The 15943-nt window shown below is 37.4% G+C and overlaps 1 long non-coding RNA gene across 1 annotated transcript; it reads left to right on the top strand.

Moving 5' to 3' along the window:
* Positions 1-4974: 4974 nt before the first annotated feature.
* On the top strand, positions 4975-12442 carry LOC108787218. Its single transcript, XR_001941244.1, has 3 exons — positions 4975-5052; positions 9014-9016; positions 12432-12442. It is a non-coding gene; the product is annotated as an uncharacterized LOC108787218 (long non-coding RNA).
* Positions 12443-15943: the final 3501 nt, after the last annotated feature.

Genomic DNA, 15943 nt, shown 5'->3' with positions numbered 1-15943 from the left:
AATTAAAAAAGGGAATTTTGCTGAAATGTGCATTAAAAAGTATAATTGCAGGTGTATATCTGCTTTCATTTTCACATTATGGTTCACAAAATATAAACAATAAGCAGCAATAAAAACTTGGGTATTACTATAAATGAAATTGTATCAATATGCCAACAATCCAACTGTAGGTTATATTAGCATGCAAATTATATCATAGACAATAAAACCGCTATTTATGCCCAGTGCTGTATTTTGAAGTGAAAGAAAAATTACAGGTTTTAGTTGCCAAAGGCCAATATCAAAATGTGCACGTACGTATATAAAAATAGAAAATATCCCTGTACTGCAAATTAAATATGCAAAATGCAGATGAGGAATCTTATTTATTTTGATGTCTATTGTCAAACATTTTCAGAGCGTGTCTTTACTAAAGGTGTATAGCCAGAGTTGTGTAGACCCAAGGCACAAAACAAGAACAGAAAGAGCAAAGATTTTTGAGGATCTTTGCGAATGAATAACTTTATAACAAAAGCAGATAGTGAAGTCAGCTCCTTTGCTGCTCACTCAGGGCTGTCTCTACCACAGGGCAAAAGGACAGCTGCTCCGGGCCCCATAATATACAGGGGCCCACAGCAGCTATCCCTTTTGCCCCCAGCAGCAGGCAGAAAAAGAGCCGTGTCACCACCGGTGGGGAGACAGACAGACCATCGATTCTCAGTAGCTGCCAGCCTGTGTGAATGGACATGCTGTCAGTGTGTGTGTGCCTCCTACTGTTATCTTCTCCCGCTGATGCCAGTGACATAGATCAGGCACAGAGGAGAAGGAGGGGGAGGTCACAGCACAACTTAGAACAGGTAAAATCTGAAAACAAATTAACAAATCATTTATATTTATTTGCACATATTTGTCTTTAGCTATCCATGGACAGTAAATGTTAGCATTTGCACACGTGCTGGGAGTGGGAGAAAAACTGGGAAGGAAGAATCTGGACAGTGATATGCAGTGGTATTGCAATAAAGATTTTACTAACATATCCATGTTCTGTACTACTTATAAATCATACAATTTGATTTAAATTAAAAGTCTTATTGTATGATTTATCAAGTAATGCAGAACAAATATACCAGAATGTGGTTATATTAGTAAAATCTATAGTGCATTTTCATTGCATGTCCCTGCACACTTGCTGCACGGCATAATGCCCATGCAACATATGCACTCTATGTATAATATATATAGAGCCATTTGTTAAAAATGCAATGCACCATGAAGCAAGTGTTCGGGGACATGCAATGTAAATGCAATACAGATTTTACTATTATAACCACATAGTGCTACATTTGTTCTGTACTACTTGATAAATTATACAATAAAACTTTTCATTTAAATCTTATTGTATGATTTAATAAGGAGTTCAGAACAAATGTACCAATACATGGTTCAATTAGTAAAATTGGTATTGCATTTTTATTGCATGTCCCCAAACACTTGCTGCATGGTGCATTACATTTCCAACATATGCATTATACATATAATATAGACTTGTGGGTCAAAAATCTGTATTGTGGAGTCCTGAGTCCATTGCAGAGTCCTGAGTTTATTGCATTGCAGAGTCCTGAGTCCATTGCGGTGCAGAGTCCTGAGTCTAGTGTGGTGCAAGGTCCTGAGTCCATTGTGGTGCAGGGTCCTGAGTCCATTGTGGTGCAGGGACCTGAGTCCACTGTCTTGCAGAGTCCTGAGTTTTTTGTGTTGCAGAGTCCTGAGTCAGTTGCATTGAACTGTATATAAATATATATCTATATACACACAAAATACACAATTGGTTTTTATTTTTTAGTTTGGAAGGTGATGTAGGTGGATTCGGGGGTCTGGGTTGGGAAGTGGGGGGTCAGGTGATGGAGGTGGGTGGGTCTGGGGGCCCATCACCAAAAGCCTTGCCCAGGGCCCACTCAATATTAAAGAGGTCCCGGTGCTCCCTAAGAATATGTAGATAGCTCAATAACTAGAGTCAGGGCACACATGCACTTTAGCATGTGAACACATCTGTCTACCATATATTATACATGCACCAACACTGTTAATATATATATTATACAAAGCATACCTCCAAATCAACAAAATAATGTCTTTACCAGAAGAAGATCAAAGTTTTGACTGGACCTGAATACAATTCAAAAATCTGTGCTCCCTTAGAATATGTAGATAGCTCAATAACTAGAGTCTGGGCACACGTGCACTTTAGCATGTGAACACATCTGTCTACCATATATTATACATGCACCAACACTGTTGGTGCAGATGAAAGTTTTGGCTGGACCTGAATACAATTCAAAAATCTGTCAGTTGACCTGAAGAGGACTGTGCACAGGAGATGCCCTGACAGATCTGGAGTGCTTTAGGAAGGAAGAGTAGGTAAAGATTCCCAAGGCAAGATGGGCAATTGGCAAGGAAGAGTAGGCAAAGATTACCAAGGCATGACAGTCTTTCATGCTAATAGACTTCTACCACAAATGACTGAATGCTGTCATAAAATCAAAAGGTGCTTCAAAAAAGTATTAGGTTAAGAGTGTGCAGATTTATGCAACCATGTTATTTTAATTTTTTTTATTTTTTTTCCCTTTAAGGATTTCAGTTTGTTTTTTGATTGAATTGTACAGATTATAGGTCACATCAAAGGTGGAACACATTCTAAAATGATTTATCTTGGTCTGATTTTTTTTTTACATCTCAAAAACCTAGGTGAGTGAGGCATCTACTTGGAATACAACAAGGGGTAGGAGCTAAGCAAGCTCCTTATGTCAGCAAGTATAAATATTGAATAAACTGCTAACATATATGAGGTAAAGAACACTTTTGTATGCCTTTTTTTAATTTGCACTTTTGTTAAAACATCTCTTCACTTTAGCAAACTTCCATTATATTAAAAAAAACCTCCTGTAGTAACTATATAATTCTATTTCAGGTAAATAACGAATTACAATTTTTGCTGGAAAATGTCAAGCAGCACTTAGCTGCAGTAGCCTATGCGTTTATAGCCAGGGAAACAAGTGAGAAACAAAAATAAATACATGAATTTCCACCCAGGTGTCTAACCGAGAAAAGAAACCCCTTAAACAGAGCTATATTTTTTAGAACACGTTGAAGCAGCACAATAAATCATTTTCAGTTTGCACTGCAAAGTTCGCAGAGGTCCAGATCAAATGAATCCTGAAAAAGCAATTTAATTTAACCCATCAGCATCTTTTAAAATAAGATAATGGGTAGTATGAAAGCCATAATTTTCATTGTTTTAGGGATTTTGTTACAACTGCTAACTACAAATAAAAACAAGGAGGTGAACTGGTACACAGCACACCCTGTAAACCTTGATTCATTTAAGAATATAAATGAGAATTTGTATTGAAAAACACATGAATGTATATAATGTAAAATATTCTGTAAAGAAATTAATAGACGGAATGAAATGGATTTAGGACATGGAGCAAGTATCAAAAATATTGTTATCTGAACTTTTTTGCTTTTGCCTATAGAAAACACACATGGGATGACACAGATTTCAGCACTCTTCAACTTGATGCTTTTTCATTACCTCAATTTCCTAACAGGGATTGCTTTTGAACCTTGGAATCTGTCATGAGAGTATAATGAAGTCTGCTATTTCACCTGTTGGTTGGTGATGATACCTAGATGCTATGTTACTTCTCTCCATCATATGACAGAGCTCAGTGTTAGCCATTGTCTGCTAGACCCAACACCTTATCATGGGAAGAGTTTGTTGCTCACACATACCCAGAAACTCTGGTTACAGCAGGGAGCAATGGGGAATCACAGGGAGAGGAGGAGGGGTAGCTTTACCTAGACAGTGGTCGGGTGGGAAGCAGAGGTCAGGTCAGGCAGCGATCCAAATATCATGGTTAGTAACAAGCAGAGTTTGAGCTTAACAGAAAGGTGCAAGGTGCATCGACTCTCATGAGTAACCCTCAGCAATTTGGCATGGTTTTGAAAGCTCCCAGCTGCCATTTGCAGTAGTTTTTGGACACTCTAGAGCACATGTGTCAAACTCAAGGCCCAGGGGCCGAATCCGGCTCACCAGGCCATTTCCTAGACTTCTACTTTCAGATGTAGGTATTAAGTTATTACTAAAACCAGTGATAATCGAATGCAGAGGCAATTATGATAAAGATTAGATACATGTATTCAGTCTTACAGATACAATATTGTTGTTATAATGTTGATGCGGCCCACAATAAAATTGAGTTTGACACCCCTGCTCTAGAGGATGTCACTGAGCCAACTCCTCCCAATAAAAAGGACTACATTTACATGATATTATAGATATCAGTTTAGAGGTGACATTGCTGGAACAGAATATCTCCTCTAGTTACTGGGGGGAGCAAATTCTTGTATTGGATCTGACCGTTCATAGACTAACATTGGGCTTCTGATCAGGTCCGCCCGATTTCGCGGACGCACACAATTGTAAAGCTTGCCATGTTTGGTGTCTATTTACCTGACATGACCCCTCAGCCTTAGTGTCCCTAGTCTGCCTCTTTCATTTATCCAATCAATCATGAAGAATCATCATCACATGTGGGCATTACCTAGGGTCGTCTGCACACAAATACACCCTGCTTATGTTCTCCCTGCATTGCTTAGAACAGCACATTGAGCCAGCGCTGACATCATTGTGTCTAAATGAGGTTTGCAATGAAGAGTTGTATTTGAGAATTTCATCACTATGATGATGAGGGAACCATAGAAGGCAGATTATTACCATATCAAGAGTTAGCTTTAACCTCCCTGGCGGTAATCCCGAGCGTGACTCGGGGTTAATTTTCTCTGCCAGGAGCGGTAACCCCGAGTCACGCTCGGGGTAACATTGCAGAGCTGTCAGCGGAGTTTCCTTACCTTCTCCTGGCGATCCAGCGATGTCATCCGCTATGATTGCCGGCGAGAATGATCTTCCGCTATGTCCTCCGCCTTGATTGCCAGCCGCCATCTGACTTCCTGGTTCCGTTCCCTGCGAGCAGCAGCGGCGCATGGGAGCGGAACTGGGCGGCAAATTCAAAAGTGAAACACACATAAAAGAGCTGATACAGTGTAATCTGAGAGGACTACACTGTATCACCTCAGGTCTGACACTTGATCACTGTACAGTGCCCCTTGCCTGCCATTTTACTGTCACTTGTGCTGTCATTTGTGCTCATAAAATTTTTATAACATGGCATCAAAAAAGCGCCACTTTACTACAAAAGCGTTTTTGGACCAGTTGAGTGACAGCACCACGGAGGTGCTTTAATTCATGATTTTGTGTTTCAAACTTTATCACTTCTGGGATGTTTACTAAAGTCTTGCTTGGTCAGGTTTAAGTAAGTAATTACTAAGAATTGCAGGCCTACAATACATAACAACAAATTTCCATGCAAAAAATTGTACCGTTTTTGGCACAAAATTCCTCACATAATCATACCGCCAGGGAGGTTAAATATACACTTCAGGTCTCCTCTATGGCAGGTGCATGTTTGTTTAAAAAGGTGACACTTGTTAAGTATGAAACATGCATGCACAAGTTTGTTTTATATTACAGGCTTTTGAAACATATTCACATCTGGCTTGAAAATATAATATTACATTTCTATCCATTGACTTTTGTTGCTCTTGCTAAGTACCAACTCCCTGCAGATCATTCTTGAGCTGGAAGTATGAATATTGTCTTTTTCTATGAATGACCATAATAGTAATAATAATTATTCCAGAGAGCTCTAGAACTCACTGAGTGCTGCCTTATTTCCCATAAACTACAATTAGTGCTTATTGACTCTGCTGGAAAAATTATTATAGCCATAAGGCTATAGTCATATGTTTTATTATTGCTGCATGTCTTCTGAAAATAGCAAAGAGCATAGGCTTTCTACAAAGAACAAAAGTGACCAGGACAAGTATAATTTCTGAAAGTGCTAGCACTAAATGTGTAGTCTTCGTGTGCATTTTATACTAAGTATATAGATGGACATATAGGTACTGTACATAATCACCATTTCCTCAGAGTTAACAAATAATCTATATTTTTGCAATCAAAAAAAGCTATATCAAAGATAATAAGTAAAACCAACAATACATATTATAATACATATTATACATACCTATTATAATATCATAAGTGTGCTTTAATGAAGAGACTCTTTATAATAAATAAAGAGCCTCTTCAATAAAGCACACTTATATTTGGTAATGTACCCAATAAAATTACAGTTGCTCAAATATTATATTTAAGGTTTCAAACTCTATTAATGTTAAGTTCACTGTCAAAAACCAAGAGATGCAAAAGAAATACATGATACATTTGGAAAAAAAAGATAGGGGACTGACTTAAAGTGATATTAAAGCCTCCTTTTTCAAAAATATTTCCTACAAGGAGACCCACCTTTGATTGAGGAAGTTGCCGTTTTTCTTTAAAAGTTTTTGATTCCTCGTTTTCAAGTGGGTCCCCGCAGCAGTCTTCCCTCCAGATCCTTCGGCAGCTTTGTGAATAGACCCCATAGTCTTTATGGTGTTACAGGGTAGGTAGAGTCAATACAGCTTCTGCTCATGGAAAAAAATATTTTATTTTTTTATTTTTTCACATTTCATTGCAATAGTGAAGACATCAGGTACTTTTATCCTCATGGTTTAGGAGTTGATTTTGAATCATAAGCAGTGGAAACAACAGGAACCCTCTATTTTCACTTACAGAGGACCAACAAAAATCTATTTTTCGCCTTAACTCAGTAGAACTACTGAGGACTAAGACAGAAACTAAAGCTTCACATATATCCTATCCCATGTACATTCTATACAAAAACTGAAACAATCTGGAAGGAGGGTGAAATTCCACTTTCATTTTTTCATGATATATCAAAAGCTGAAATATCAAGTTGGATGAGGTGACTCTTTTAATTTGTCATAGAAAAAGAATACTGTTGGAACCAAAACTCTCATATTCTTGTGGTTTATATTTTACAGATTCTGTGTCCTCAGGATACTCATGAGCTGATGTTTTTAATTCACATTTTTACACCTCACCTGCAACAACTGAAATTGTGAACTGCAAGAAATCCATAGAAATAAACCCAACATTTTGAATACGTTATGAAATGCATTCCATTAAAAGCAGAATGAATTACACGCGGCATAATATTGTGACTGTAATATCCAATATGAAACTGCAGCTGCGTCTAGCTGAACAACTATATCATCTGTTACGAAATCAAATATAGGACTGTCATACTACACATAATATAGCAAAAATGAATATGTTGACTTCACATCTCGTTTGGGCAAAATTTGATTTCTCTATACAATAAAAGCATTTTACAGCCAAATAGAATGAGAATGACACAACATCTAATGTGCCACCACTGGATGCAAACTGCACTATACAGTAATGCATAAATAAATTGCATTTCTATTTACCAGATTGTGTTTATACTTTATATTACTATGAAAATCATATATACATGTTATAAACATCAACATTTTTTGTTTTCATCCCATATCTGCTTGTCATTCTGACATACTGTATATATATATAAGATGCACTCACAAGAACAGAAACATCAGGTGTTTAAAATTATTTGAAATTAAAACCAAAATTTTTATTTAAAAAAATATTTTCTGTGACTACATTGATCAATGCATACAGTAGTATGAACAGGTCATAAGGGCTGCAGCCATAGATAGGTCAAATATTCCAGAGGGCTCAAGATGAGGCCATTGTATTTCCTTCTACCAAGGCAAGCTTGGGGTCAAATCTATTTGTTTCCTATATTTAAATAGCAGGCTTGATCATAGCACATGGATCTAGTCATCTCAATCCCTACCCCCACAGCAGATCACAATATTTAAACATTTATTTTTATACGTGATCTAGGAGTTATTAAAAGCCTTGTGCATGTGCATTGGAGCTGCACTGGTTTAGTGCAATGCACTAACGCATGTAATGTCCAAAAGCATGCATTGTAGTAACAGGTGCGTTGGGCCCTGAACCTCATTTGACCTAAGTTCCCATTATGTAATTGTAAAGCAGATGTCACTCTATGTAATATACTTGCCTTCCCTCCAAGCCAGCTCCAACAGGTGGCGCTGCCTCCCTTTCTCTCACACATGCAACGTCATACAGTCCCCCTTCTGTGTCAGTTTAAGCCGTGGGATTCATTTCCACAACGTGCATTAGTGCAATGAACATGCTGCCATACAGCAGTTGAACCTGCTCTGCATCCTGAATACTTGCAATCGCTCTCCATCCTAAAGTTCTAGCTACTTTGTAACACTTTTCATCCTGAAGTAACCGCAACTCTGTATTCGCTCTCCATCTTGTATTATGCTGCTACTTGCTGAAAATATTAGCGACCTCCTGCAGTCACTTAAGCCATTTACCGCAGCTCAGCTTCTGACCAGTATCCTGCAGGGAATGTCTTCAGTCCTCAGCACAGCTTCCAACATTGGATAATCCTCTGTGCTCATCCTACTCATTGTGATGCTAGCTACAACCATTTCAACCACAAATATACATTTCCTCATTATTACTTCTGTCTGTTCCATGAACTCCTAATGTTGAAAATACATTTCTTAGTTGTATTAGACTCAAGTGAAGAGATTCTAGGTTGTGAACGAATGATCGTGCGTAATACACCTTCGTTATGTTACTGGGCCAGTGATTGTAAAACTTGTGTTGTGCATACCAGCAGAGACTATGTAGCTTTTGATAAACTACTGCTGAATCCTACTTACCCTGTTGTGGAAGGACACTATATGAAGTAATACAGTTTTATGTACTATAAGAACTTGCTAATACATTGCAAGATATGCCATACATCCGCACCTGAGATCCAAGTGAGTACCTTATGATAGTTTGATTGTTTCACTCTAGGATTGATACATGAAAGTGTGCCAAAGGTTAATGTTGTTTCTGCTTATAGTAATTCAATTTTCATGATTTCATAGGATTAGAACATTGTGTTTAAAACCGAACAGCCTATATAATATACAGCAGACAGTACAATGCCATGACCACATACAGTATATAATTTCCACTCCTAACTATATCCAAACTACAATGCAACCATAGGGCTGGTGTGTATGGGCTTTTAAGGTCAGTTTGATACTAATATTCCTCAGTGCAAGTGTGATGGTAATGGGCTCTGGGCACTTCAATACTTATTAGAAAACCCCTTGTCCCCATGCTGGAAATAAGCCACTTCTGGATATGATTAAATCAGATAGAGATTAAACATCTGTGTGTTTCTGGTTTAAAGATCTTCAAAAGAAAATCCTTCACATTCCACAGTTTTCTCAGGCCTGGCACCAGGTAGCTTTGTTTCTAGTGGCTGAATGCAGTGGTGAGAGAGAAAATTGAGGGTGAGTAAATGCAGCTAGGGAGAGTGATAGTTAAAAGGACCACAGTAATATAAAATATCATATTCAGGTAACTATATTAGGTTAATGACTGTAATGATAGTATTCAGTAATTTTTTTATGTTATATACCTGTATTTATTGTTTCATATAACACAGCCATGGGCACTTACAAGTTACAGCTTTTATTCATATAGCTTAAACCACTGTTGCTGTAACCACTGAAAAAAGTGTTAGTTGGAGTTAGGCTGTGATGTTTGTCACTTACTTAAAGTCCATTTAAAACTATATAGCCAGGGGATTCATGATGCCTTGTCTCTGGAAAATTGACAATGCCATCACTGCACTCTCAATCTTCCCATAAATAACAAGCACTTGACACCAACTGAAGTTTTAATGGCCATATCAGCCTTTTATTAACAATCTTATAAGTAGCAGAAATAACAAAAACATTTTAGATAGGACCCAAAGTCCTTTTTGGCATTTTACTTAATATTCCCTATCTGCATACCTGTAAGATTGGCCACCAGCCACAGAACAATGACAATTGCACAATTAATTGCAGATACAACCACACAACCACTATTACCCTGGCATTCAAATATACACAATGAGGGGCACCGTACCTACTGGGTCCCTACCCACTTTACATTTTGACCACAATGATCACCTTTGAGGACGTTGAAAAACCAGACTGTTTCCACACATAGTGCTTTAAACTCTCACTATTCCTATCATTTTAAACCCTGTCATGTAGTCCCTACACCTAACGCCTTCCTCTCATTTGCTCTGAGTCTAACTTATCCATCTAAAACTACACTGTCCACAGGGTGACAATTCTGAAACAAATTTTACTTCAGAACAAACAGTGCTGGTGGATCACTGTCAGGATCAACTGGTAATACAACCATGTTACAGTGTTATTGCTAGTAATTGACTGCATCATATATGTGTTTCTTTACTTTAGCCATAGTTCAAAAGATGTCAATAGCATGGTTTCACTCACATATTGCTAGCATAACAGCATATTTGTTTGTATAAATATGGCATATTACAAATATACAAGCTGGCTACAACTGTTGAGATTTTTGCTGTTGTTTTTGCGCAAACAAAACATGGAATCAAGATTTGGTTACTAACAATGTCGCTTGCATGTCAGCTGAAACATTAAGATGGTTATTCACAAAGCTGCCGAAGGCAACCTTGTGAATAACCGATCCAAAGTGAAGTGAGCCGAACGCTGTTCGGCTATTCACTTCAGGCTTGTACAGCTGATTTCAGCTGTAACCAGGGACGCTGAACTGTCATGAGAGGTCAGCGGAGCCAGCCATGATATCAAAGCCAGCTCTGCTGAGCTCTCATTGTAATGACAGTTCAGCGTCCCCTGGTTACATGGTAACCAGGGGACATTGAACTGTCATTACAATGAGAGCTCAATGGAGCCGGCTTTGATATCACCGCTGGCTCTGCCGAGCTCTCATTGTAATGACAGCTGGTCATTACAAGTGGCCGGAGCCCGCCGAAGGATCGGCCAGCTCCACCCAGCTGTCAGTAGCAGGCTTTTTGCCAGCCAATGGCCAGTTGTTTGGCCCGCTTTGGCTTTCACCTCGGCTCAGTCGAGCTGAAGAATATGCCTTCGGCTCGACCAACTTCGGGAGCTGTACTGGCTATAGTGAATAACCCATACAGCAGCCCTTCGGTTCTGCTGAACCGAAGAGTCCTTGGAGCTACGGCCGATCCTTCGGCTCGCTTTGTGAATACCCCCTAAGTTTTTTTCTCAACTTTTTTTATTATTCAGAAATCAAGTCATATACCCTCATCCTTTGATTGGCATATCAAAGGATGGTTAAGAACTCTTGCTTTAAGTGAAAAAACACTGACACAGTAAAAGTGAGAGGAAAATATAATTTATATAATATGCAGTCATGTCAAAGTTTCCCTGTAACTCCCATGATATCTCTTTGTGTGATCCTAGTCAATGGAAAACCATTTTGTGCTTATGAAGATCATCTTTTGATTTTTCTTGGGATCAATAACTGTTCTAAACTTCCCTTTATCCCTATTATCAGTAAGGTCACCTGCAACATTTTACATAGTGAGTAGCTGAGGGAAGTCCCACAGACCTGGAAGTAATTGAAGCATAACAGTCCCCAGAACTTTATCCTGTGAAATATACAAACTGTAATAATCATACATCATATTCCAGTCACTAGTCACTGAGCACCAAAAATGACTCGTTCTCTCCAAGGCCTGATTGAGAAATCATTGTAGGAACAGTAATACCATGCCGGGCAATCATATTTTCAACTAGCAAATGACAAGGAAGGCTAAGTTACCTAATGTCAGATTTAAACCTTGGACCAGCAATGCTTAAACGTCTTTCAAACTCGAGAGTTAAAAAAACGACAGCTCATAAAAATTCTCCCTGTTACCTTGTACATTAATAACCTATTTCATGTTCATTATTTAAAAAGTTATCTGTTATCTTGTACACTAAAAGGTTGTGCATAGAACTTTTTAAATAGATTTTAAGGGGTTATGGCAAAAGGTTTACCATTTTCCTTATGGGTACTGCTGATAAAATAAACCCTCTTATAAAAAAGTAATATATTAAAATAGCATATAAAATGCTGAGAGATTCTGTTGCTTAATTAAAGAGCTATGAGCTTGAGCCTAATGGCACCACAGTTATGATTATTAAACTTAATATATTGCACAGCATGTTCAGTCCAGTCCATTATAACAAAATACTAATTTGGGAAACAAAAAAAGAGAACCTTTAAAGCAAGCTGTAATCAAGAAACAAAACTTGCTTACAACACTCAATAGAAGACACAATTAATTTATTAACATTTACCCTAACCCTACATATATTTAAAATTTATAGCAGGGCCCCGTTCCAAGACAAATATATAAACATGTAAATAGCCATCAACCAATGTTTTCAAAAAAAGGAAGAGAAAAAGCCACAATGTCAGAGTTGACATCAGAGTTTAAAATCTTACAGGTATTTACTGTAAGGTTACAAAAGGATCATTAAGTGTTACTAGGCTGTAGCAAACAAAGTGTGGTCTAGAAGGGATGTGAACAAAATAACATTGTATTATTACACATATTATATGTTGTTATATAGCATGTTTCCCCTTATGCCTGAATCAGTAATGTTTCAGTAATGATCAAAGAGTGGAGGGGGGGGGGAATACCTGCAGGAAGCTGTGACTGACAGTCACTGCTCTCTGCAGGTAGATGATCGAGAAGTGAGCCAGTGACGGTATGTGTTTGCTCACTTCCCAATCTATTGAGCCAACGTGGGACAGTTTAATTGTCACACATCGGCTCGAACTATGAGGATGAGTTATTTTCACTCACCTCATAGTTCTCCTTTAAGGGTTTATCACCACGGTGTTCAGATAGTGAGGTTGCACAGTTCCACATTTGGATACACATGTATAGCAGGAATAGGGGAATAATTCACAGGGACATTAAGCTTGTAACATGGGCTCCGGTTGTTTTGTATGACTCACAGCATCATCAATATGCAACACTCTGTATGCGTATCAAAATAAAAAAGTGCTCATATTCACTTCTAAGCTCTGAACTATATATACATTAGATCACTGTTGATTGTAGTATAACATATATATTATTTGTCAAAACATAATGTCATCATTATGTCATCATTATGTCATCAATGTAATCTTACACAAACCAGTGTCACATATAAATTCTGATTATTTTAAATATTTTTTTAAACTTATATTGTGTTGGATATTTATGAGCATGCCTTGCATGGTGCTGTAACTCTCATAGCTGAGTTCCAGTTTATGCACCAACATCAGAGCCATAGGTGCACATCTATGAGCAATGATGTGGCTGAATGTCGTTGTGCCATCTTGTCTTGAATTGTATTGTAATTGTAATGTCTTCCTTATATTGTAAAGCGCTGCGCAAACTGTTGCCGCTATATAAATTCTATGTAATAATATAAATACTATGTAATAATGTGTTAGTTGTAGAGTTTCTTTGGAATTGAATACATTATAGGATATACCCCATAAGCAGGATTACTGCTTATGGGTCTCAGTTCTGTCTCAGAACATGTCTCAGTTCTGTTCTATAGAGAGGTGAGAAAGAAGTTGTCTTTTTTTAGTAATCAATCTCTGAACCTTGATAACTGACAGCTGCATACCAAAGAATTCCATCAACCCCCAATATGGTTTCTAATTCATAGAGAACCAATTTCCTATATAAATGATCTGTAATAGTTGTGTTTCTGAATTGCATTTTACTAAACTTGCACAAACTTTATTTAGTTTTAGACTGAAGACGTAGACTGGAAACATGCGACAGTCAAACAAAATATACACATGATATATATATACATACACACATACACACACACATATACACACTGTATATGTATATTTAATTAGCCAAGGACATTTTAAAAATCAGTATATGGAATGTAATTTCATAAATGAACATAATTTCCTTATGATTGCCATATAATAAAACTGTCAAAAATGCCAATCATAATGCACAGTATGGAAGGAGAGCACTCAAAGTCAACACCTTCCTTTTAAATAATTTCCACCTTTATCTTCCAAATAATAGCATTGATTATAATTGTCTGAAGTTCATAATCCATCTTCGTGGGTAAGGGACTAAGAAGACAGAATGTAAAACTGCTGTCATCAGCTTCATCCAAGCTGAACTTAAGTGTCGGCATCTCAAATCTGTGTTCGTATTTTAGCAGCTGATTAATTATTTCTTAGGCAGTCAGTTTAATAGATCTCCAGTGGAGAATTTAGATCTTTAATTTAATATTCACAGAAGGGCAAGGAGGAGTCAGGAATATCAGCAGATTATTAATTAAGAAATATTCAGAAGGAAGGAAAACATTTCTTGTTTGAGGAGGTGTACATATGGACTTGGCAGTGGAAAACAAAAGCTTTCTTAGAAAACCTTGGGTACTGCTTTAAAAAAAGCACAAAACATATGTGTTACTGCTGACATTGCAATAGAAATGCAATTTGTTATCAAGTGAAAAATGTTTAAGATATCTATGATTTAGAAATTAGATTTAGTAACTAAAGTTGAAAGAACCAATCTACTCAAATCAAGATTCCATTGGGGTTGGACAGATTTGGGGATACCCAAATATCATTTAATATTGTTTGATGTGCCAGTTAAAATGATTCAGGTAAAATGGTCAGGGATATTTTTGTATGCACCATGATTTTACCCCCATGTTTACCCAAATGTTTGTTTAACTCATGCACTGCCTTTCTCATTTAAAGAGTTTCAAAATAAATGAGGAGTCAGTGTTTAATTAAACTACACTACATGTAAATACTAGCAATTAACTTCTCCTATTGGACCATTTTGGTGTGTTAAATATAACAAAATAGTTTTTTTTATATATATCTGTGGATATGTTAAAAATAATACCTGTTAATCCTGCAGATAATTTGTGAGCTGATAACTACTCATGCTCTGCCTGGGCTGTCTGTCATCAATTGCATTGTTCTCTGAGACCTACTGAACCACACCCTCTATGTATGAATTTTAAAATAGGAGGGATGTTCCATAGACCTATATTTTTTTAGTTTCCTGGATACAGAACAGTGAGCGACAGTTGTCACCCTAGGATTTGAAGTATTTTACTGGCATAATAACCAAGTGAAAGTTAAGGGAAAAATCTTTTAAAAAGAGAATTCATGCTGCTACCACATATAAGCACTGGTTAGTTGTAATGCATTAATGTTTGGTTTTGGGTTTAGATATTATTTAAAGAGTGAATCCTATCTAATTTCTCTATTCTGAGAGTACTCAGGCCCAGTGATGGAGTGAACTGGTCAGAGGTCCAAAGGTCCCTATTGTCACTTTGTTTATGAAAAGGTCCAAGAAAATGATTTTTTATGGTGAGTACAAAAATGATATTCTCTCTCTCACACATGAGATATGAGATAGGAGACCCAAGAAACAACAGAAAACTGGGGACTTCCAGTCACTCAAGAGTCACCTAAAGGACCTTACACCCAAAGCTGGCATTGGATGAGGCTGAAACATCTACCTTGTACCCACATCCTGCACCCAAACATAGGCTTCTTTCAATGAGGAAGATGGGTGCTTTTGCTGCCTGTAAGGTCCTAGAGAAATAGCATCTATAATCAATCCAAAGATGGCACTGTGGTATTGCAGTGATGGAGTGTTGGGCACCTACGGGGTTGGACTGCTGAACTTTTCCCCCTTTAAAACACTATCTGCTTGAAATTGGTATAAACTTACTGTTTTTGCGTTCTTTTGACGTCTCCATCTTTTACTACAAATAAAAATGTACTGTTAACTTACTGAATTCTGTCTATATGTGTATCTATATAATTAAGGTAGTAGGTGCATTAGATTATGAACTCTTTCAGGATCTCACTGGCTAAAATCACTCTTTAAAATGGTGTGAAAGGTTAGTAAATCAACCCCATTGTCTCTCAAAAACCATGCAGAACAAGCACTTCTTGTACAAGAATTTTGCACTCCGGTAGCTTAACCAAGGTGTCCATGCATGAGCA

This window comes from Nanorana parkeri, unplaced genomic scaffold (genome assembly GCF_000935625.1).
Source record: "Nanorana parkeri isolate BGI_ZX_2015 unplaced genomic scaffold, ASM93562v1 scaffold248, whole genome shotgun sequence".
In the NCBI taxonomy this organism is placed as follows: domain Eukaryota; kingdom Metazoa; phylum Chordata; class Amphibia; order Anura; family Dicroglossidae; genus Nanorana; species Nanorana parkeri.
Note: the sequence above shows the minus strand (reverse complement) of the source record. Positions and strands in the feature narration are given on the sequence as shown.